This window comes from Mus pahari, chromosome 8, assembly GCF_900095145.1.
Source record: "Mus pahari chromosome 8, PAHARI_EIJ_v1.1, whole genome shotgun sequence".
Lineage (NCBI taxonomy): Eukaryota > Metazoa > Chordata > Mammalia > Rodentia > Muridae > Mus > Mus pahari.
The window spans coordinates 14,371,491-14,394,328 of record NC_034597.1 but is presented as its reverse complement, the minus strand read 5'-3'; the positions used below and the strand labels follow the sequence as shown (position 1 = coordinate 14,394,328).

The 22,838-nt window shown below is 41.8% G+C and overlaps 1 protein-coding gene across 2 annotated transcripts in view; it reads right to left on the bottom strand.

Annotated features, from left to right (window-relative positions):
* Lrmda (leucine rich melanocyte differentiation associated) overlaps positions 1-22,838 on the bottom strand; it is a 1,022,231-nt gene that overhangs the window by 262,271 nt on the left and 737,122 nt on the right. The window lies entirely within an intron of this gene.

Genomic DNA, 22,838 nt, shown 5'->3' with positions numbered 1-22,838 from the left:
ACCCTCAGAGCTCATGTCTCTAGCTGCATATATAGCAGAAGATGGTCTAGTCAGCCATCATTGGGAAGAGAGGCCCTTTGGTCTTGCAAACTTTATATGCCCCAGTACAGGGGAACACCAGGGCCAAGAAGGGGGAGTGGGTGGCTAGGTGAGCGTGGAGGGAGGGTATAGGGGACTTTGGGGATAGCATTTAAAATGTAAATGAAGTAAATAACTAATAAAAATTGGAAAAGAAAGAAAGAAAGAAAGAAAGAAAGAAAGAAAGAAAGAAAGAAAGAAAGAAAGAAAGTGAGTTTGACCCTTCTGAACAGCAGTGATTCTGAACATCAGTGATATCCCAAATTCCTATAAGGGTCTCTGTGAGTGTGTTATGATGAAGTAAACCTTTCAGTGTGATCAGGGAAACATTTAAGAAGGCAGAATGACTCTCTCTACCCCCTTTTTAGCACAGAGAAAGCAGTGTAATTAAGGGAAGTTTTGCCACTTACTGGAAAGAGGGACTCCTAGTTCCATCTCAGCTTCCTCAGACTAGCTTGTCATTAACCTGAAATCATTTCTTTTTCCCATGTTTATGTCCCATAGCAGCTATGCCACCACAGCTTGAATGTAAAGTCCTCCAGAGGCTCAAGTCATCAAGGCTGGATCCCTGAGAGTGTTGCTGTGTTCGATGCAGCTAGGAACTTTAAGGAGTGGGCCCAGGATGGGGAAGTAGGTTCCTCAAGGAAGGAGGATATGCTCTTAGCACCTTCCTGTCTTTTTCCCTTCCAGCTTCCTGGTTTGCAAAAGGTGAGCAGCCCTGATCTTTCACATGTGTCCATCTCAGGATTTCTCCTCATCAAGGCCAGGAAGCCATGTTTCTTCTTGGCTGTAGACTAAAATCTCACTCACTGTGACATCAAATAAATTTTTCCTCCCTGGACTGTGTCTGTCAGACATTTGCCACGGTGACAAAAAGTCTGGTTGACATGATATTGCGGTACCGCCTTTTCCTGTGTGCGTAACAGGGTTGCTTGTCATGCAGTAAAGAATAGCTGGAACCAATATCCCTGAGAACTAGCTGAACAGAACCTGCAAAGATAGTTATGTTTATGGGAACATTACAGGCCTGACAGGCGTTCCCTGTAGCACGAGGAGGAAAGAGTCACAAGACCCCCCACAACCTCGGAATCGAGATATTACTCTCTCCTGCTCTCTCCCAAAGTACACGTCGCCTTAGGAGATGTTAGGCTTTGCATGAAATAGAAGGCTGAGTAAAGTGGGATTGTACAGTGCAGTTTCCATGAGGTTGTCATCCATGCAAAGTGGCTCTGTTGTGATGGTGTCACCCAAACTGTTGTGAGTAGTCCTTCACCTGTGAGTAAGGCAGCACAATCAGCTCGTTGACTTTGCTGAAGCAATCCGACAGTTGCTCATGTCTTCCCAGGAAAACTTAACTCCACACACAGTAGCTCATCTACACATCCCATTCTTCCACTTGGGTACATCAAAAGTGTTTGCTACCCAATAAGTGGTGTTGTGGGTCTTGGTCATCCAGAAATGAACAAAGTGGAGTTTCTAAAATAAGCATTTCCTGCCTGGACTCATAGTTTAATGGGGAAGAACACAACCTTAAATATGTGAGAGAGGTTTTGTGGAAGTTTGAGTGGTATACTATGAAAAGACGTTTTATCATTTTCTAAAAGATAAACAAACAAATACACAAACAGTGTCCTAAAAAGAAGCACTGATGAATTCAAATAATACATTCAATGCCATTTCTCAAATGGAAAGTTTGTGTGTTGATTTGAACTTTCATTGCATCTTATACTACAACAAACTGGTATTCCATAAAAGCATAAAAAGAAAAAATTAGATAAACTGATAACCATATGATGAGCCATATCTTGGAAATTCCTTTTGTGTTTGCAATCCTAATAAAACAAATTAAAGCATCATATTAAAAAAGAGCCTGCCTTGGAATCAGCTTCCTTTAAAAAAAAAAAAAAAAAAGTTCTCAGAGATGCAATCCAATCAACCATTAATCCTTTAACACTCAGGATGTACTTTTTAAAACAGTCATATTTGACTTTTTTCTTTGAATTCCAAGAAACAGTTTATAAAGAACTATGAAGAAGAGTTCCCCCAAACAAAACAAACAAACAAAACAAAAATAAAAATAGATATTGCTATCTTTCACAAAATTTCATGAAAATTATGTTATTTTTGCTATGACAGAAATTTTACTAAGTGACTTTTATATAGCCTCTCTTTCATATCCATGTTCATATCCATGGTTTTTATATTCCCAGTGTGAACCAAGTACAGATCAAAAGTATTTGGGGAAAAAACCTGCATCTATACTATAACTATCCAGACTTCTTTTATAATGACTGTTGTAACAATCACCACTATTTGCATAGCACTGACATTGAAGTGGGGCTCATGAGTAATTTAAAAGCCATCTTAAATACAGGAAATGAGTTACATGGGCCATATGCAAGCACTGCCATTTGATATATAGAATATGAGCGTCTAAGTATTTGGTCCATGTGAGGGGAGCAGGAAATGTTCCCAATAATCACCACTGAACAACTGTGCATTTGCTAGAGAAAGCTGATATAAAGGGTTTAAAGAAAAGGGAAAGATGGCCAGCAAAAGTGCTCCAGGACAAAAAGGCACAGGACAAGATCAGTTGTGCAGACAGAGGTCCTAAAGACACGTTGACTAATGTTACTTCAAGTGAACTTGCTGGAATGAATGCACAGGTGCATCAGGAGGACAGTTCTGGAGCTCAGGAGAAGCAAAAATCAATCTTATTCCTGGGAATAGAAATGAAGCTACCCTATAAGTTTATCTGTGGAAAACAAGACTGAGAGTTCAGATGGGCCTACTCAAGTCTTACTGGAAAAACTAGGCCCATCTCTTTAGTTTGTAATTACATCTCTGTTTATCTAATTTAAATGCACCAGTATATACAAACAATGTGTATAACTTGGCTTAGGATTTCACTTGGGGTGCTATGAAAAAAAATATGCATTCAGTAGACATGACATTGTGAACACTGGTCTTTTTCAGTGGGTTATTTTGTAGAAGAGGAATATGCTCAATGGTGAGCAGTTTAAGATGCGCTGGCTATGCTGTGAGGTTCGTTACTCTAGGTACATCCATTGAATTTGGACTCAAGGTCATTTCAGTTGCCATGAGTGTGTCAAGATCTAACCCTATTGTAAACCACTATGAACTTTCTATCCAAGAAGTGCAGTGACCTCACACATGCTGGACAATCCTATGCAGCTGGAGCTCTCCACATTACGTTCCACAGAGAATATAATGTATGTTAACACACAGGTCTTTAAGGTTCACTAATATATAATCAATTCTATTGGCAATTAAAAATATTTATTAACCTTACTGAAATAAAAGAAAAATAGTGACTATTTGGTACTTAGAATGATAAAAAATGCTCTCCCACACAGTACCTCTGCTCACCATCTGAATTATCAGGGAGTGCTGATAATACAATACACACTTGACTTAAGTTCATCTTATTGTTTTTAAACTTTCTACGAACAGTGTATTCACTTAAGTCTGATCTTTGTAAACCAAGCCCCTTCAACCTACCCTTCATGCACTACACAAGAGACTCCCACAACAAATTAGAATCCTCTAGAAGATCCTAACTGAAATAAATCAGAGATGTTGAATGAATATTTGTTTTATGCACAGAAGAAACTTCCCAGAAAGATGATTTCTACATTGACCCCAAGTTTCTAAATTTTCTAGATAGAAATTTTAGAATGTCTGGTTATATGTAACCCCTTAGCACCACAAGATAAAAATAACTTTCCCTGGAGAATCAGCCCTCAACACAATACTCAGTTCAATTTGATCTAAAGTCCTTTTACAGTTCCAGAAAATAAAAAAAAAAATCACTTTAATTCTCTGAACTAAGGCAATCCAACATACAATAGCATATTTCCAATTAATTTCCCACTAATCATAACCCCCTCTCCTTTAAGAGAGTATGTATAATTTAATACATCAGGGAAGATTAAAGCCTCAGGTTTTTTCTTGGGAGATCTAAAGAAATTACATGAGAAGTCACCATAATGTAGCTTGGAGCTGGTCACGTGCTACTATAGATCTGAATTAAGTCATTCCCATTGACTGTCCACCTGACGTGGCTACATATTTTATTCATTTGCTTTATAGCCGGTCAGTTGTATCTTAGTAAATTCAATACCCTTCAAACTGAAGTATACTTTATTCTCTCCAATATGTGCCTTTCTGCTATATTCTATTCCATTTGGTATACTTCCCAATCAATTCCTTTGTGAGCCTCATTTCATTCCGCACAATATATCCATTCTTGGGATTTATATCTTTCAGAATGATTTAAATCTATTTTGCTTGACACTGCCTTAAAGCTACTGAATGCACCATCCATTCCCATCCACTGGTCCATGTGGCCTGGCGCACACTCCATCTTCTTGGTTGAGGAAAGATGCGCTTTTAGCTTGGTGTGATGTGAAATGATGCTTGCTTTTTATCTATGCTGGCAATGGTCACAGAGTGGGTGAGAAATAAGAGTTCTCAGTAGCCATGTGTGTGAATGCCAGGGTCCTCAGTCCTTCCATGGTTAACAGTAGTCTGCTAAATACAAAGTCATCTTCCAAATCAATGCTTCTGAAGTTTAGGTTATGTCACCAGTAGATGAAACACAACATACAACCAAGAGCCCCTTGTAAATTATTGCAGATATAAAGAACAGCTGGGGGTTGCCCTTGTTTGTAGCATTCATTGTACATCTTACTAGACTTGAGTTGGCTGTGGATTTTTATGATCATCCTAAGACTTCAAAAGTCCATTTTGCTCATCAGGATGGTTTTATTTTCCATGAAGAAAAGGACAAAAAAGGCAGTAAAAGTCATACCATTCTAGTGACCCTGCGCATGTCTTTCCTATCCAATAGAACTTAGAAAGGTCTTGGGGAGAAGCCCAGTGGGGAGACAGGTAGAGAGAGACTAACCTGCCTGGAGACTATAAACAGGCAAGCTGGTTTGACAGGGGGACTTAAATAGCAAAAAGTCTTCTTCATTTATTCAACAAAAATACTGAGGCTAAGGTTCAGAGGACCCAAGTGGGTAGCCTAATGCACCATGGCTATATTCCCAAAAGCAAGGAGGAGCCCTAAGGGATTTGTAAAAGGGAGAGTTGACATCATAAAAGTATACACTGTACTTATAAAACAAGTCATAACTTCCTAAAATAAAGTGAACTTGAAATAAAGTCATGGTGGTCGGTAACCAAGCCCAGAATGTGGCATTGGTACAGAACACCTTGATGGGAGGAAAGAATGGACCAAGGAAGGAAGCAGAAAAGGAAAATAGCAAATCATGTTGTACACGTATAAAACTGATGGCATTCCAGTACAGGCTGTAGAACAAGGTCAACATCAGCATGATCAGACACACCAAAGGGGAAGGTGGGTAGGGTGGGGTGGGGTGGGAGCTGTGTGATGGCATGGAGAAGGTGACTGTGCTTGGTGCGAGCTAATCACAGCGATCCAAGACTGTAAACCTACAAGTCCCTTGACTCAAAATGAGAACAGTATTTGAACAGGCATGTACTCAAATCGAACAGGAAATTCAAGGAAGATGCCATCTACAGGGATATTCCAGATCTATATCTATCAAACTTAACACCAAGCAAGGCTGAAGAAGATTGAGGAGTGGGCAACAGACAAAGACATCAAGTTAACGGCAGGAGATAGGGACCATTCGGCTGCACTCTGAACGCAGAGTCACTTACCACGTGTCAGTGCTACAGCAAGCGGGAAAGGCAGCGGCAGCAGCATGCACAAAGCCCTGGCCTCCATCTCCAGCATATTAAATAGACTAAAAAAGTCTAAAACTACATAAAATAAACACATTTTAATGAAAAATATTTTCATATAATATGTTTTGATTATCTTTATCTTTTCCCTCTTCCAATGTCTCCCAGATCCTTCCAAGCTTCCTAACCACTCAGCGCTCTCTCTCTCTCTCTCTCTCTCTCTCTCTCTCTCTCTCTCCTTCCAAAGATTTTCACTATATGCCTTTCAGTCTCACTAATCTACCAAACTCCAGAGGCAGAGAGACAGAGAGACAGAGATCCACTCATCCAAATCGATTAACAGCAAGGAACATTTTCCTGCGCCTTCCTACAGGGTGCCAACTGCCATCCTTGCCTTAAGACTGGGATGGAAATTCAAGAAACCCATGTTCAACTAGCAAGTGAGACTTAAAGGCGATGTTCACTGAGGTAAAAAGACTTGTTTTCTAGACTCAGGACTGGGAGAACCATTCTGGGTATCAGCTCATGTCAAACCACATCCCAGCAGGTTCCCTTGACGCTCAGCTTCATTAGGATAACTCACAGCAGATGCTCAGAGGCTATGAATTGCCTCCAGCTAGTTCATGGTTACAGACCATGAGCGGAATGAAAGACAGGCACTTCTTCTAAGCCTAAGTAAAACCTCACAACTCTACCCGGAACCTGCATCTGGGGCTGGCATCCCAGGTGATTACATCAAAGTACAGAAGAGGAAGCCACAGCAAAAAGGGTGACAATTTCCATGCCACCGAGTTTGCAAAGAACCACATTCGAGAACTGTTCTGTGCTTCATGCTTTAATTACAGGAATTTGCGAATCCTCCCAACACCCAACTGTAGAAGCCCACACCGCAGCTGCCCAAACCATCAACATTAAACAAACAGTGGGGTTGCTCATCTCCCCATCACGACAAAAGCAAGGAGAATTGCCAAACTCGTTCACAAAACATTTAATTTATAACAGTTAAAATCTGGCCTCTGACCAAGTCCAAAAGAAGTATGTCTTATTTCACTCGCTCTTGAATATGTCTCCTTTAGAGATAAATAGCACTGAGCACTGCCAGCTCTCTCCTCAGTTTGGTGTTTTGCTTAGTTGGGCTTGTGACAAGCCAGGAGTTGATGTATCTGCTTGAATGTGTAATTTACCTCTCTGGTCAACTTAGCTTTTTTTTCCTTGACAATATTATGTCAAACAATCACATCACAACTGACTCTGATCTCTTTGTTGTTAGCTAATAAATTAGAGAGTATTTATTATCTGCAATCCTTTTTTCCTCTTTTAATGGTGACACATTTGTGGTGAATTACAGGGCAGCTTTATAAACTAGGCTTGGGGCCAGTCTCAGGCCCTGCATCCATGTGAACGTTCCTTCTCCCGGTTGGCCTCCCAGACTGGTGGTAAATCAAGGCAGCTGCCAAGACACACTCGTTACTGTGCGTCATTGGGGAGAGCAGGAAGCGTTGGGGGTATAATTCTGTCTATCAAACTAATATGTTATATCAGTAGCTTTGTAATCTTCTGCCATAACTTATGGGAAGTGACACCTAAGAATTCACTTTGAAGGCAATGTGTTTCTCAGACTTTAAGCTAAAGCAGACCTGATTCAAGCAACAGTTCTCTGTTTACACGGATAGCTTTCTAGGTCTGGAGAATCAGGTCCCTGTCAATGTGGCAGGACTTCACACATCCAGCCACAGGCTCCTTTTCTTGTTTAGAGCACTCCTGGCAGGATTTATAAACCTTTCTAACAGGTTTCTTCTTGTCTTTTCTCTCTGTGACCCTAGCCTTTCACCTTCGGTAGCAAGATGGATAAATGCACTCCTTGAATGTTATCATGACCAAACAGACTTCTCTGATGGGCAGGAAGGAATGGCCACCACACTTCCCTTCAAACTCTGCCTTGACAAATGTGGGAAACAGCTGTTTGGGACAGAAGAATTCTCCCAATGATAAGAACAGCAGTGTCAGCTCTGCGTTCTTGTTACTAAACAACCATGTGACACTGAAATGAGGAAGAAGGAAGCCTTAGGCAGACAGTATAGTGCCATAGGCCAGATGTTGGAGCCACCATGCTCTGAACCCAGAATCTTTCCTCTCTGAACTTATCCATGGATTATCCCTGCCACTTTCCCCCCCTTCACCCCTTGGCTGTTTTTCTCAGCTGGCCAATGAGAGAAGCACTTTGGGAGAGATTAAGTAGTTCTCAGAGCTGCCATCTGATGGGGAAAAAAAAAAATCTCCAAGAATGGTTCAAAGGAGTTAGACCTCCTCCAGGCACAAAACTAAATATGCACAGTAAAGAAATTTGAAAAATGCCTGTCCTTGCCATTCCGGTCCCTCCGTGATTGATGGTAGAGAGGGCTTGCTATGATCATTTTACTCTGACAGGTCCCAGGCATAAATCCCACAGAGTTGCTGCTCTCCTCTGACAGCCTTCTGAGGGCTCCAGTTAGGAACAGGAAACAGGCCTCTATTTTTTACCCTTGGTGCTCCTTCAGGTGCAAAGAAAAGACAGCATGGAAAAAAAAATAAATCCTTATCAGAGGGAAAACCAGATTCAAAGCACTTTTCACATTTATTCATCAGAAAGAATGGCCAACAGAGAAGGAAGGATGGGGCCTCAGCCCCACTTCTTCAAGCTTAAATTTAAGTCTTCCAAAGAAAAGCTTTGAAACCTTCTCAGAGTGAGGAATGGACCGACCCCCCCCCCCCCAATCCCACACACACTCCTTTTCTACTTATACTGTGACTCTCCAAAGTTCTGTCAGTATTTTTCTTTAAGGTCAGTCTTGAAATGTACTGTGCCTATATTGTGCCATAAAAACCCATTGCTTAAGAATAAAAGTGTGAAGTACATAGATACTCTAATATATTTAATTTAGCAGCGTTTATTGTAAACTTGCAGTGTGGTGACCTCTGCAAGTCATTGTGCCCACAGAGTCATTGGTGCCAGTTTAAATAACCAAAACCTTGATCAACAGCTGCACACTTAAAAAGTGTCTAGGTGATGGGGTTTCTTTGTTTGTTCATTTCTTTGTTTGTTTTTTTTCCCCCCAAATCTGTTTTCATCCTGTTGAGCTGTTGGGACATCCAAGAGTCAGAGTATCTTACTATAGGAAACTAGACAAGGATGGCTCGGCAATGAGATCCCTTGTTAGAAAAACCAGACACAACTTGATTGCAAGGGAAATATATGATGGATCCTAAAAGGAAGAGGGGTTTAAATGAGCCAGGACTCACTCTTGACAGCATTTTAGCTGATCTTATCTAAAAGGCTAGACTGTCACCTAGCAAAGGTAATTAAATGGTCCAACCCAGGCAAACATCTATAAAGGAGGAACATTTTGCCCTGCCTCTCACATCTTTCTGTACCTGGATCTTTACTTCTAATTATTTATAATTATCCATCTCCTCATGAATGTGATGGACACCTTTCTCTTGGGTGACAGCTTCCTTCTTAGCACTTGTCCATAAAGAAAGCTGTAGATGAATGAATGGAGCTTTGGCTCAGTGCCACCACCCTGCCAAGCCAGGTTTTGGGGACACAGGCTCCAGGGGTGTTCTGCACTACTGTTAAACCACCACAGACACTTGTTGGTCACCAGAAAAAAAATGATCCCACGTTGGCATTCTCACTTGAAGACCTATTGTTAAGTCAGGACTTCGCCTGAGCCTACAGCTTGAGCCTCATTTTCTGGGGTCAATATGTTTACAGCTATACACATGTTAGGGAGGATCCAACTATGCCCGGGGAGTTCTGATAATTGGTGTCTGGGTTGGCCAAGAAAACTCAGTGGGGGAAAAAAAATCAGAAAAGAAAGAACAAATTGCTCATAAAATTAGGGAGGAATAGATCAGCGGTTTTTGTAAAGTCATAAAGCAGCTTGAGGGGGTCTTGAGAAAAACAAACTCCCTAAATCACTCTCTCCCTCACTCTACTGCTGCTCCAGACAGCAAACAGGATGTGCTTCCTTGTAACTGTCTATAAATTTAGGGTGAGAAAAACAAATCAGATCTTGAGGACAGAGAGCTAGGCTGCAAGGAACATGGTTAGATTTCTCGTCTACTTGGAGGAAGACACCAAACAGCATTTTCTCATCAAATATTGGTGATAAGAAAGGCATTTAGTGCTCCAGGGGATGGGGTTGCTGTGAGTGGGTGGTATGACATAAAAAGTTAGAGTCAGTGTCCTATTAAACATCGCAGGCCCATCCACACATGCTCGCTCTGTTCTCAAGCCAAGGATAATAGTATTGCAGTACAGCACCATCAGCATTAGCTGGAGCAGAGATGTCCTTTGAGAAACAGAGTTCGTAATTGGTGGAGATGCCATGAACTTCTTTAGGGTGCATAGACAAAAGCTAAAGCTAGCCTAGAGTTTCTGAAAATTCAGCTCTCGTAAGGTCTGTCTGACCTTACCTTCTTGCCCCAGGTCTTTCCTCCAGTGTCCAAGCTACTTCTTGGCAATTTGAACATAAGAAATTGGGTTACAAAAGTACAAAATTAGAAATTAATTGCTGCCCAAACTTGAAGAGACATCTTTTAGGGCATAAAGAGAGAATTTTAGTCTAAAAAGGGGACTTGATCTTGAGAAAGAAGCCTGGGGTGGGGCAAAGTGTTACCTAGCTATGCTGGAGAACTCAAATTGATTTTGTAAATCAAGGCATCTCAGTCTCCATTTTTAATACTTTGTGCTTCATAATTCCTTTCTTCTGAGAACTCTTCTGAGAGTCTTCTGAGAGATCACAGATCCTTAGCTAAAACCTTATGTATAAGGTAAGCACACATCTGCTCCATGAGAATGCATTTTTCAATGTCTTCAAGGGGCTGGGAAGAGGGCTCAGCAAGTATTGTGCCTGGCACTCAGGCATGTGGACCTGAGCTAAGAGCTACAGCATAGCATGCATATAAAAACTGAGCATGGTGGCATATCTATCATTTTAGTCATGTGGCCTAAAATGATCCCTGAATATGTTTGTTCCACCATCAGTGGAATGAGTGAGTATCAGATTCAGTGAGAGACCCTGTGTTGAACAACAACAACAAAAAAAGGTGGATATCAAGGAAGATGTCAATGTAGACCTCTGGCATGCACACATGTACCCAAGTGCACATACATACACAGGAACACACAAATATCTATAACACAGACATCTTCAGAGATCATTAAAGGGACATCGAGGATGCCAAAAGTTTCCCCTCGTTGAGAACCATTGCCCTAAACTACTGGGCAAATCCATTCCAGAAACTCTCTGGGCCTGGTAAAGAAAACTGGATTCCTAAGGATCTGTCCTCACGTGTTCTTTTCCATGACCCGAGGAAACCTGATACTTCTGCATGTAATAGCAACCTGTGCTTGGACTTCTTAGTAAAGGCCAATGTTCGTTCACAGTAAGGTGAAAGTTAGATCTGAGAAGTAACTTCAAAAACCACTTCCACCCATATACTCAATGAGCTAAGCAAAGAGACAGCATCAAAGGAGCCTGGGAGTCACGGTTCACCATGGAGGGGCTTCTGAGGAGAGACATGGCCACAGAAGAGGCACAGCCACTGTTCTTGGATTCAGGGAGACATGGTAAGGAATCTCTGCTTCTTTCTCCCTTCTTACAAATAACTTCTCACTAATGCTTCCCATTCTGTGAACTAGTGAGCTGTAACTAGACTCTAGTTGGCAGAGGATTCTAACCAATGAGGGCACCTTCTGAGACACACAGAAATCATGCAGGAGAGGGCCTGAACATGCATCCTAGAGCAAGTGAGCAAAGGCTCAGTGTGACTGCCATTACACTTGGAAGATGAAATGTCCACTTAGCGTTTCCTAGCTGATGATGCAGATTTAGAAGATCATGGGAACTTCTTGACGTAAGGCCTACTTAGCACATATAGGGTCATATAGACAGACATTGAAGGTTGCAGGGCCTCTCTGCTTCCTTTTGAATGCTCTGTTTCTGGGTCTGCTGAGATGTGGATTCCCATCTGCATGCACTTGCTACCATGAATTCAAATATGACTTCCCTATCATGAAGGACTGTATCCTCTTAACCTGAGAACCACATAACTCCTTCCTCCCTTAAGTTGATTCTACTAGGTGTCTGGTCACAATAGAAGTAACACATACAACTACCAAGTCCAACTTAAAGGGCAAGCAAACACAGTTTAGACTCCATGGGTAGAAATAGAGAAACACTTAAAATGAGAGTAAGGGGAAAAAATAGTTTAAGAGAAAAACATTCCCCAAAATATCTTTCAAAGGCTCTCACTCCTCCTCCCCCTTCCCAGATCAAAGGGAATTTTAAAAAGCCTAGATTTAAATTGTTACTGAATACTTTGGAAGGGTTGAACTAACATCTGAGATGTGTTGAGAAAAAATTACAAGGGGTAGGAGTTGGCTATAGCTGTGTAAAATGGAAGTGCACAAGACTTCACGGCATAGAACCGACATTGTCATATTTGTTTCAGGGGAGTTTTGGTCAGAAAGTAGTGGGCTCCACTCAGGTGGAAAGTTCTCAAGACTCATCTGACGTAATCAATGACGTAATCAATGTGTCTATTGTCAGAATTGCAAAGCCCTGGGGCTACCTGGTCTGGGGGGGGGAGGGAATGTCTCCTCTCTCTACATACCATCCCATGGTGTTAGGAGGGAAAACAGGGTCCAACATGCAAGTGCTTTCTACCTCTCTGCTAAGTCATGCCCGCTAACATGCCATGTCACTAGGTCAAACCCAAAGTTTCTAACCTACAAGGTAGCTAAAAACTGCTCATAACAGAGAGAATGCTATGGTCACATTTCAAAGAGACATGCATGTACTCAGAAGGAATGTGTCTATATTAAATAGTCATGTTACGAATGAATTCTTAGCATGTTTTTTTTCTAGCTAGCAAATCTAGTTTTTGTTCATTCCTAAATAGTCCAGAAGGATATAGAGTTACTTTCCAAACAGCAAATTTTGTTGTTGTTGTTGTTGTCACAATGGCTCTGGGATCTGAAAAGCCACCCTTAAACCTAATCAGCCAGGCTCCCACCCCATAGATTTCATGATTATGAGCCAAGCAGCTCCTCCAATGTTAGTGCAACTGCTTTAATCCCAAATTCAAATCAGGGAAGTCCTAAGATTCTATTTTCTTCTCTTAAAGATAGGGTAATCTGGCTTTTAGCACATCTTAGCGCCGAGATATCAAATTAGAAATCAGAAAATGTGTTTTGGTGTTCGAACTCTGAGAACTGCCATTTACATAAATCACGTGGGTCTGTTTTCTTGCATTCAGTTTTCTTATCTGCAGACTTGAGGAGTTAAAACTATTCCCATGCCAAACGGGTAACCTGGAGGATGCATGCCCTTGTCAGGGATTTTGACATTCATCATCTTGTTTAAACTACACACCCACCAGACCCAACTGCAATCTGTGACCAGATACTTTCTAAGCCTTCCTCAGCTCTGCTGTTTGTGGCCTGTCCCTCTGTGTTTCCCATCATATCCCAACTTTACACTCAATTATTACTCCAAAGTCATTCGGTCTCTCTAATCATGAGGATCAAGGGTGCCTACGTGACCAGAAAAGAACAGCATCACCCCTTCCTTCAAGCCTCCTTGCTTCAGTTCCATATACCCTTTTCAGGGTCAGTAGAGATGGCAGGGTTCTTCTTTGAACAATTAATGGCAGCTTGGGGGATGCAAGGCCATGAGTCAGCTGCACTCATTCCTATGTGGTCTCTGGGAAAGGCTGTAGGACCCAACAGCCTTAGATCCCAAGTCTTGTCCACAACCAGCTGTGAATTAGAAAGGTAATCCTTGCATCCAGGGCTTCAAACTCTGCTTCCCACCAGAAGATACACGCCCCCTCCTTCCCCCCCCCCCCCCAATAACTTCTAGTGGCCCTGTCATTTCAAAGGGAATTCTCAGGAGGTTAAAATGCAGGCTTGGAAAAAAAACAAAAAAACCAACAAAAACAAACAAACAAACAAGCAAACATCTGGCTGTTAACTAAGAGAATAGAGATTAGGTTTACCAGAAAAGCTTTAATACTTCAGTAAGGGCCTGTCTCACACTCCCAGAAAACAGCCCCATGGGATTCCAAGTCCCTTCTGGGCTTTCAAGTTCTGGTTCCTTTTTGTGGCTACTGGAGAACTATATCTCTTCCTGGTGAGCCTCAGTTGGGCCTTGAGTTACCTTATTTGGTAGATAAGGACATTGGTATTAAAGCATCAGAGTACAGACTTTGGTCAAACTCCCAGATCTTTCTGTGCCTCTGTTTCCTCATCTGTAGCATATAGATGCATGATCATGGTGATCATTTAGACAATGATTATGCCATCTTTATTACATGGTACACACTAACTACACAGTGGGTGTGAACTGTTATGATCATATCTTTAAATATGATGTTGGTGAAATTACTAGCTTATATGTTCTTTTTATGTTACCTTCATTTGCCTGATCAAATGGGAAGTTTAAAAGTCAAGATGTAACCTATTTACTTCATTCTCTTATGCCTTCATTGCTGCTCCATATTAGCCCAGTGTTTTGTATATAAACACAGGCCTACTGATAGCAATAAATCCACAGGTGAAGAAGTCCCTGGCCTTGAGGCAGAGATGGTCTCAATTTCTAGTCCTTCTTTATGGTAGTGACTCTGCCAATCTGCTGAATCTCTTCATGCCTTAGGATGTATGAAATGGGGGTAAAGTTCTTCTCCATAATGGGATTTCAAAGAGCTGTTTCTTGGTGGGGATGGTGTTCTTGGGTGCTTTTCAAGCACCTATTTCATTCTGTCTCACTAGTAATAAAACATTAGTGCCAGGAGTTGGTAAAACATGAAGTATACAAACAAGAAAATCAAAGGGTGTGGGGTAGGAGCCTAAATGTCCTAAAGATAACATTCTAAGTTCCCTGAAGCTCATAGAGAAAAGGCTTGGTCCCCCAGGAAGCTACTACCAGAGAATGGTAAAATCTTTAGGAAGTGAGGGAGGATAAGGAGGAAGACATTAGGTGACTGTGACTGTGCCCTAAAGGGGAACACTTTGTATACTCTAGCTCTTAAGAAGCCATTTGTTTCCAGTACCTTCTCTACTCACTGTAGACTCAAAGTATTGGGGCCAACCCACTATGAATTGGAATTTCTAAAACTGTTTGCCAAAGCAAACCTTTTCTCTTTAAAAGTGATTTACCTCAGGTATTTTATGCTCATGGCAGAATGCTAATGCATCATTACACAGCCATGGCATGCCCAGGGACTTCTCTACTTATTTCCATTAGACTGTGACTTCCCATTGAAGATGGCAAGTATGTCAAAGACACAGACAACTCTGAAGAACTGTGCCATGGAAACTTCAGGATCTTTAAGAAGTCTCTCGTTCTCTTCGTGAATACTGATTGTCCTAGGTGTACACAGGAGAGGCATCCTATGTCCCTGTTCTGCCACAGTTCTACCTTCAGGAATCACAGCAGACAGATGTGAGTCAAACTCATGGAGATCATGTTGTCTCCCCTTAAAGTGATGCAAAGTTAATGACGAAATGATCTACTCAACTACTTCATGTGAGGACAACACCTCTGAGAGAATGAATGGGTGACCTGGGATTACAGAGCCATGCGTGACAGAAATGAACTTTGTTCCTTGCCTGGTTTTCTTGTGAATGCTCCCTCTTCCTGACACCTCAGAAGAAGAAAAGACATTTGACTGGGGCACATTCTGGTTCTAATCTTGCCATTTCCACCTGTGTGGGGCTGGATGTAAATAGTTCAGACTCTTAAGGTCTAAATTTAATGAGTCCAACACATGCAGCAGATGGTCTTTGACTTCATCTTCTTCCTGCAGCCCAAGAGTATCATGTGTACTACTTTCCCATGTGCTGGCTCTTCGTTGTGACTGAGAATGTACCCTGAGACTTCCTTGTGTGATGGAAACATGCCCCAGCTGGCCATCCATGCTGTGGTTCCAATGTGGACTTCTGTTGCTTTGCCTTAGGACCACATTCTACAAACCACATTGAAAAATAAATAAATAAATATAACATTCACATGGCTCTCGCCCAAGTGCCTTAAAAACACCAGCTGTACCATGCCATCTCTTGTAATTTGACAGTCAGTAAGATCAGCCCCTGAAGAACAGAACATTCTTCAGGGGAGGGCTGCTGCTTTTGCAGACATTTCAGGAGGCGTAGAAGATGAAAGAGACTTCAAGCCGAAACATCATGTGGGGAAAGGGTGGGAGGTGACAACGGAAGAAAGAATCTAATGTGTGTTACACGTCGATCATGCACCAAGCACTGAGCTTTGTAAGTTCCCAAGACTTCAGAAATCTGATCCTCATGATGCTGAGAGATGCATCCAATAAGCAAAATTTTGCAGATGAGAAAGCATGCTTAGAGACATGAAGAGACTTGCCCAGAAACAGAGAAGGAATGTGTTGTCTGGCTGGTGTTTGCTGCTGGTGGTGTTTGTGTTTTTATTTTACCTTGCTTTCCTCAAAGCAGAGGATTGAGCCCATGATCTAGAGTATTCATCACTGAATATCAGCCCCAGACCTGTGACTGGAGTGTTTTCCCTCTTGGCCTATTGTGCCAGGTTGCAGTAAACCAGACTAGGGAGATGGCTCTGTGGTTAAGAGCACCAGCGGCTGCTCCAGAGAACCAGTGTTTGATCCCATCACCCACTTGGTAACTCATAGCTGTCTATGACTCTGACTCCAGGGGTGCCTCCACAGGCAACAAGCATGCAAATGGTACACAGATACAAATGCAGGCAATGTACACACCTATACACACACACACACACACACAGGCGATGCCAACCTATGCTCCTTTGTTCTATCTGCAGACTTGTTTTTAAGAATCAACTCATACCTTAGGCTCCAGGGTAAGGATAAGCTCAATGCTGTTAGAGGCCCTCCCCTCTGCCCATCACAGCTGGGATGGGAGCTAAGTACTGTCTTATGCCATACTTCATATTCTCATCACAGCGCCATGTTACTTCCCGAATTCTCTTTATAGACATTCTCAAGAAAGGCTTGAGCCAAGATAAACTTTCCAGGAGGCCCAGAGCCACACAGTTTAGAGAGACAGAGTCCCCAAATTTCTGAGTTATGAAGAAATTTCATAGCATGATTGAAATTTAGGGCTTCCTTACTTGCATTTCTGTAATGACATAATTGTCCCTAATCTTGCTACCATCTCCAAATATGAAAGAACATACCCATGCCTACCTCCCAGGCCTCCCTTTCAAGGAGCAAAGGAGCTAGCAGGTGTCAATTTAACCTCTAGCCACCCACTACTAAATGCAAGAGAAAAGGCCAATACATTTAAATAAGTTCTGGACACAATGTAATAGTATTTGTCACCAAGCCCCATGTCATTATGTCAGCCAATCTTTTATTACCAGACCCCCAGAGTGCAGAGAACTCTATTATAATTTCTCTTCATAATGATCTCCTCACTGTCTGCTCCTTGAACTCAGCAATAAATTAATCATCTGCTTACCATCACAAGTAAATATCAACTCAATTAAGAACTGCTAAATAAACATTTTGTCCATTCTAGTGACGGGAGGACCCTGGGTGTCTACCGGTGTGGACTTGGCTGAGAGGTTGTGAAAGGTATTGAACCATCCACGTCTCTAAGCAGTATGTCCAAAGCTGCTTAGAGGTATTTTCCCTCTTCTCTATTCCAAGGCTCTCTGCAAAGGCTTAAGACACATTTGTTTTCTCTGGATTGAAATATAGGAGAAGTCCTGATTTGCCCCTCACTCAATTCTGCAGAGCATACATACCTATATGAGGACAGGCTAAGGCTTTGCCTCATAGGACTGGAAACACAAAGAGCCCTGGGTACAGTCATGCAGATGACTTTGTGTTGCAAAGGTCCCTAATTATTATAGGTCGAACTGTATCTCCCTAGAAGGTAGGATAATACTAACCTTCAGTGCCTCAAAGTTTGAGCTCATTTGGAAATAGTCACAACAGATACAATGGTTCAAGACACAATTATACTAGAGGCTGTGCTCCTTAATCCAATGTGATGGGTGTGTTCATGTGTGTGTGTGTGTGTGTGTCCATGTGTGTGTGTGTATGTATGTCTCTGTGGGTCCCATGTGTGTCTTTGTGTGTATGTGTTTTTCTACAGGTGTGAGTACACATATGCACGTATGTGTCACTAAATGTAAAAGCTGAGGGACAACCTTAGAGTGACTCCATAGGTACTATCCACCTTGGTTTTGGAAACAACATCCCTCAGTGGCCTGGGGTTTGTTCACTTGTCTCTGTGCTTAGCGTTGGCATTCCTAGCATGTAGCACTAGACTTTCTTTATGTGCATTCTGGGGATCGAACTCAGGTCCTCATGATTACAATGGCAAATGTTGATATTCTGTCTGGACTCCATCCCCACAGTTACCTGGCAACAGCCAGGTATGCTCCTCCCCACAGTTACCTGGCAACAGCTAGGTAGGCCTGGCTCACTGTAAAAGGGGATGCTTGCCCCCTCCTCTATCTCTCTTACTCCTATGTCTCTCCATTCCCTTTTGCCTCTTCGTTCCCCCTCTCTCCCCATTCCCATCCCCTCTCTCTCCACATGCTCACGGCCAGCCTCTACTTCTCTACTCTCTGCTTTTCTCTGCCTCTACTACCCTTAACTCCTCTCCCCATGCCCTAAATAAACTCTAGTCTATACTATACCATCCTGTGGCTGGTCCCTCAGGGGGAAGGGATGCCTTGGCATGGGCCTGCTGAGACACCCCCTTCCCCCACACCTCACCACACCCCCATAGAACAGATTTTTTATCTCTTTCTCTTTTGTAACAGCAAGTACTTTACTGACGGAGCTTGCTCCCCAGCTCCTGGCAGTTGTCCTTGTAGGATGATGTGAAAGCACAAATCAAAGAGTACCATGTGAGGAGATATCCAAGGAGAAGACAGGCAGGTAGTAAGAGATGCAGGGCATGTGGTAAGAGATGCAGACAATGGCGTAGTGCCCGAATTAGGCAAGGCCTAGAATCTAAGAAAGATTTATCTAAAACATGACTCTCACCCTTCCTAATGTTGTGACCCTTTCATATGGTTCCTCAGGTTGTAGTGACCATTCAACCATAAAATTATTTTTGATGCTTCTTTATAACTGTGAATTTTTTTACTGTTATGAATCATAATGTAAATATTTTTTGGAGATAGAAGTTTGCCACAGGTTGATAGCCACTGATCTATTGAGTCTAGAAAGTAGCAGAGCCCTGCTGACACCATTTTAACTTCTAGAAATATAAAAGAATACATTCTCATATGGTGGTACTTTGTTATAGCAGTCCTAGAAAGCCAATGGCATAAATTATTATAATAAATCTACCAATAATCAAGTATGGTCTTACAACACAATCCACATAAGAATTTTATAAACATTATGACACTGACCCATCCCAACTGTCTGCAATGTTAAATCTTTTGTTTTGTTTTTATAGATAAGGGAACATGTGTGTCTTAGGTCACGAAGCTTGTGAATGGCAAGTGTCCTGGTCCGGAAGTCTCTCTTTCCTTCCTTGTGATGCCACACAGTAAGCCTGAGTGCTGGGGCATTCCCCAACTGCATGACCAGAACCGTAGTGCTCACCAGCCCTCCTGTGCTTCAGTGGGATAGAAGGGAAACCTGGGATATTCAATCTGCTACATGCATTTTGGCCATGTTGATTTCATAATCACATTCCCTATTAGAAGATGCCATTTAAACCAAGATTTCTTTTGCTTAAAAAATGTTAGAACCATGGTTGTGTATGCTTCCCTTTTCATGGAGAAATCTCAGATCAGGCATGTAAGAATGCAACCTGGAATGAGCTGGCAAACAGAGATGACTAAAAGTGCTAAGCACAAGGTCAGGTTGGCCAGGAGTTTGAAACTGGAAAAGAGGCTGATTGTATCTGAACTGCATCAGATAGCATATTTCTTTGGAATAACAGCATCTGTTGGATTGATTGGTTTTCAGATTCTGGTTTTGCATCAACAAAGAAGCCCATGAATGAAGAAATCACAAAGAAGTCATGAGTTTCACCTCAATCCTCCCTCACTCCTTATCTCCCTTCCTCCCTCCCTCTTTTGCTTTTCCTCTTCTTCCTCCTCCCTCCTCCTCCTCCCTCTTCTCTCCCTCCTCCTCCTTTAATACAGGGTCTCATTGGATAGCCCAAACCAGACTGGAACTCACTATATAGCTAAAGGTGATCTTGAACGCAGCCATCCTCATGTCTCAGCCTCCTGACCGCTATGATTATAGGTTCGAAACTGACCCCCTACATATCTCCATAGCAAGATATTTAACAAGATTATTCTGCTTTCTCATAATATTTTTCTTTTTCTATTTATAAATAACTAGTCTGAATAGGTTTCTGGGACTTTATAGACTACCAAAGGATCGAAGATCACCTCTGTTTTCACCTGTCACTTGATTGGATGTGCAACCTTGGGCAATTTTCTTGGTCTCTCTGAGCCTTGTTTTCCCTCTATTTATTATTAGTTTTGTTGTTATTAGTAGTACCATTTGTTTATTTCTTTTTTTAGTAGAGAGCATTCCATGAACATCCTCGAGGTTGTTATGAGGAGTCAGTAACAAATTGAGTACTGCTTAGGACAATACTCACTAAATAAATCACCTTCATCATCATCATCATTATTTTATTTTACATTTTGGTTTCTGGTCATTTTAAACTATATCAGTTAAAGGGACACTTAGCCGCAAACCATGTCTACTATTATTTAGCAGTGTCATACTTTTAAATATGCTGTTCCTCCAGATGAGTAGCAAGGAAAGAATTCACTAGGTCCACCAGTGCTTTGAACTGTTAACAAAAACATACCCCTGGATGTGATGGATGTGATGCTGCAGAAAGTCCAGGCTGAGTTAGCCCCCTTCCCTGCTAGTATTCCCTTTGCTCTGGGATTGCACATGATTTTCTTTCCCTCACTTAATTTCCCACTTGGAATTTGTATATAGACTCTGATAAGGAGCCCCTTAAACTCAAACTAAGAGAGTGCAAGATTTTTGTGGATAGAACTGTAATGTAATGTAAATAACCTGATCTCCCAGCCAACTGTGCCTGTCAAGAGGGTATGTGTGATCCTAACCACCACAGCCCCTCACAGACCTTTGTTCTCCATTAGCGAGGTGCTAGTCCCACCAGCAAGGATGGTTTTATGACTTGGCATAAGCTTCTGCTGCTTCCCAGGCGCAGCAAGGGGAGTTCGTTCAGGGCCCTTGAAGACTTCTTTTGTTCTGCCAAGTGAGGGAGGAAAGAAGAGGTGAGGCTTGAAAGCCTGTTTGTTTACACTCAGTACCCAGCTCCCTGCCTCTTTCATAAAAGGCGAGGCAGCCAGCAGGAGACTCCCAATCCTCAGCATGTCCCTGGTTCTTGCTGCCTTCTCCCACTTGTGTATTAAGCAGCCAGGCAGCTGTTGAACACATATTATCAACAAAGCAATCTTCTAGCCCTTTGATTCCAGCTATTCCTATCCTGTGCCCTGAAATAAAATGACTTTCACAATTAAAACCCTGAAATCAATGTGGTGTCTATTGTCATGTGTGCAAGAGAAACGCTTTAATTACAGCCATACTTAGATAATAGTCATTACACCTCCCTAATCTCAGATATACAACCAGCACCCTCTGAGCACTTTACCACCCTTTCTTTGATTTTTTTTTTCCTTTTTTCTTTCTTTCTCTCTCTCTCTTTTCACCCCCAACATGAATGGCTTTTTATCTAAGCACTTCAATTTGCATGCCTTTGCTCTGAGGCAGCTCCCCATGATATGTTAATTGCAGATTGCTTTAAGTACTAAAAGATTAACATAAAACCCTTTGCAAACAAGCTAATAGTTTATGATAATTTTTGCATGGCCTTTGTCTGTCTATCACTGGATTGCCTCTAGCTGTAATTTTATAAAGAAGCTGTAAAATATCATTTAAACAAGTTCATTTACACATAATTATTACCAGAATCACATTATTCAATTTAGATACTCCAGCCTATTAACAATCCATGAACTAAAATGTAATTAAACTATTTTCCTTTTATGAACCTATTCATTACAATGTGTGGGAGATGGATCTCTCAGTTTCACTGCAAAACTCAGCACTTTGTTGTTGGAATTGACAAGTCTGGCACTCATTATGTGCTTTTAATTATATTAAAAGTATTGGGAGACAGCTCAGATAAAGAATATATTTAGAAACGAAAGCTTGGAAATGCCAAGATGGTGTCATCCCTAAATATATATTTATTTTACTCTTGCTCTCTTCCCCATTTCTGAACAGTGAAAAATAAAATAAAATCAGGCTGGTTGTTTTAATTGAGATTTTCTGCTCTTAAAGTAATTTTTCTAATTTAAGCCAAGAATAAATACCTCATTTAATTAATGGTGTTTACTCATCTTTCCCACAGAGTTTTATCTACTTTTGTAGAACCGAGAGCTAGAATTAGACCCAAGGAAGTCTTTTCTCCTAGTATTTACAGACAGAGCCACAGTCACGTCAGATGTGGGGTGAGCTTTTGAGCTTTGATTCAGCACCACTGAACAGCTTTGGTTCTGATGCCAACTTTCCTCTCCGTGGGGACAACTGACTCAATAGGCAATGATTGATGGGCTTGTAAGAGGCAGCTCCCCCCTGACCCCAAGCTCTGCTGTGTTGCTGGATTTCAGAGGAAACACAAGTGACTTAGTTAGAGCAGACTGAGTCTCTGGACTGGCTACTGATAGGCACCTCAGTCAATGTCAAAGACAACAGGTCACTCAGGTTAGGTGCTGACAGCAGCTATCAAAGAAAAGGATCCAAACATCCTGAATCTAGCCCAAGTACTTCCTAGCTCCCACACTTACCAGAGGGACTAGTTCATTTCTTTCTCCAAAGCTTTGCTTTCTAGGATTCCATCTCTAAGAAGGTTTAGAAGTTTTTTTTTTGTTTGTTTGTTTGTTTTTTCGAGACAGGGTTTCTCTGTATAGCCTTGGCTGTCCTGGAACTCA